The following is a 2,500-nucleotide window of genomic DNA, read 5'->3' as shown; positions in this document are numbered from 1 at the left end:
ACCATCTGTTTGGCTGTCCGAGGGCTCTGTCTCTCTCTGAAAGCTGAGCCAATACCTTCCACTGGATGTGTGTAAAAATATGCCTAATTAAAAAAGCCCAATATCTTCCCTCAGCCGTGTAATAGCGCTCACACTGCCTGGTGGGACTAGACCCCAGAGAGAGCTGTAGCCACTGTGAACTAGTCAGCCAGGCTAAATCAGTGTGTGCCTATGTGAATTTCAGACTGTAGGCTCAGATGTGCCAAAACACACATGGTCTCTTTCTATCTCATACACACACACACACACACACACACGTACACACAGTCTCTCTCGCTGCCCCCCCCCCCCCCCCCCACACACACACAGACACAGAGTCCCCCTACATACGCACTCTCTCTCTCTTTCTCTCTCTTATATATCCCCCCGCGCGCGCACACACACACACACACACACACACACACACGCACAAGGTTTCATCCTGTGCAGCTGAGCTCATGTGGACATATGGTGACCTCCTGGTCACCCTTCAAAGACATCGTACACACATCATCATACACACACATTATAGCCTGAAAATCAGAGATCAGAGCATGAAGAACACACACGACCTGTACACACATAATGAGCGTCCTGCTTCTCTGGTTCCCCTGTGACTACACTAATGTCTCCTGTATTTACATTAACCATGTTTGCTTTGGTCCGTACAGGACACACGTCGCAGATTAAGAAATGATAATATGTATGAAACATATATCAGAATTCACTGAGATGTGACATTCATCCTGTGTCAGAGGAAATCTCAGAAATCTCCAGACTATTGAGAGCTTTTCGCTTTTCTTTCTTACCCGCTGCTTTCTCCTCTTATCTGCATTCACACAATACATTATTCACAGACAGAGTATGCAGCGAGACCACACACACACACACACACACACACACACACACACACACACACACACCTACATGCACACACACTCAGGCACGCACACATACAAACACACACATGTGGATGAGCACACATATACACAGACTCATACACACATGCACACAGATGAAAACATCCAGACATGTCAACATAAATACACAGGATCAGATAAAATACTGCTCTACAGACATAGACTCTCTAACAGAAAGGTGCATGCACACACACACACACATATACACACACATGCACACACACATGCAGAAACACACACACACACACACACACACAGACATACACACACACACACACATAGAGAAGAAAGTCCAGCATAAGAAATGTCTGTAAATGTAGTGTGGTGGGGCTCCTGAAACCTTTGGCTGTGGAGACTACTGAGGCGCTCTAATGCTCTGTGACTGGACCGCAGTCGTCAGCACAGCTCAGATACAAGCACTCAGCAAAGGACAGTACGGCCAAACCTGGAGCTCAGAGGACAGCGTGGACGGACCTGGGCCCTCCCCTGAGCCCCCCTCAGGTCTGCACGGTGCTGGGCCTCTTTAAACCAGCCCGGAGAGCAGTGAGGGCTCAGAGACTGAGGGTTTGTGTGTATACTTATGTTACATACAGTACAACTGTGTCAACCCTTTTTTTAATATATTTATCTCACTGTCCACCTTCCTCTTTATGTCTCTGTCTTCACATTTTTATCTTTCTCTCTCACTCTCCCTCACTCTCTCTCTCTCTCTCTCGCTCTCTCATGCGCTCTCATTCTTTTTATTGACCTATTTCGATGAAATCCTTTAAGTTTTACCTCAGTTCTTCTGCATGTGTGCGTGTATGTGTGTGTGTGTGTGTATGTGTGTGTGTGTGTGTGTATGCTCTCACACCCTTTGCTGTTGTCATTATAGTTTATTCCCGATTGGCTGATTTCACGTCCCGAGACACTGCTATTCATTTCAACAAAACAGTGTTCCTCCTACAGAGCTGAAATGGATTTCACAAAACACCCTATTCTTTTTTTTTTTTTTTTTTTTTTTTCTTATTGCTGTAAAACGCCCTAAGTCACTCGACTCTTTAAATACCTGCAACAAAAGCAAATGACGCCACCAGAATAATCTCACACCTTCACTGACGAATGGCTGCTAGCCTTCAACTCGCTTCAAAATAACACAGTAACCACCAAATATCATTTTCAAAACACCATGCCAGTTCGCGTGCCTGGAATCTTTTACTCTGGATGGCTGTAACATGACATGCTTATTGAATTGAGAATTCAGCAGTGCTGAATTCACTCGTCGTCTGAAGTAAGATTTAAGGAAAATGACACTGATCCAGGATGAAGACTCGGAAAGAAGGATTTTACTTTTATTTTTTTGCTGTGTTGTGTTGTTGAGATGTGTTTCTCAGCCCTGCTGCTGCAGGTCGGCAGGATCTCTCCACGCTCTAATCTGCCTGATTCACCAGCTAATTACCAAGCCCTTGATTAGCAGGAGCAGGTGTGCCAGAGCACAGAGAGAGAATCCGAAAATTTTTACAGAGTCGTGAGCGTTCAGGAGCAAGACTGGGCAACAGTGACGCAGAGTGAATCTGGAGAGT

The 2,500-nt window shown here is 45.5% G+C and overlaps 1 protein-coding gene across 1 annotated transcript in view; it reads right to left on the bottom strand.

Annotated features, from left to right (window-relative positions):
• cpne8 (copine VIII) overlaps nucleotides 1–2,500 on the bottom strand; it is a 34,626-nt gene that overhangs the window by 22,229 nt on the left and 9,897 nt on the right. The gene's annotated exons all lie outside the window — the stretch shown is intronic.

Source organism: Chanos chanos, chromosome 13, assembly GCF_902362185.1.
Source record: "Chanos chanos chromosome 13, fChaCha1.1, whole genome shotgun sequence".
Taxonomy (NCBI): domain Eukaryota; kingdom Metazoa; phylum Chordata; class Actinopteri; order Gonorynchiformes; family Chanidae; genus Chanos; species Chanos chanos.
The sequence above is the reverse complement of the archived record's forward strand: the minus strand, read 5'-3'. Positions and strand labels throughout refer to the sequence as shown.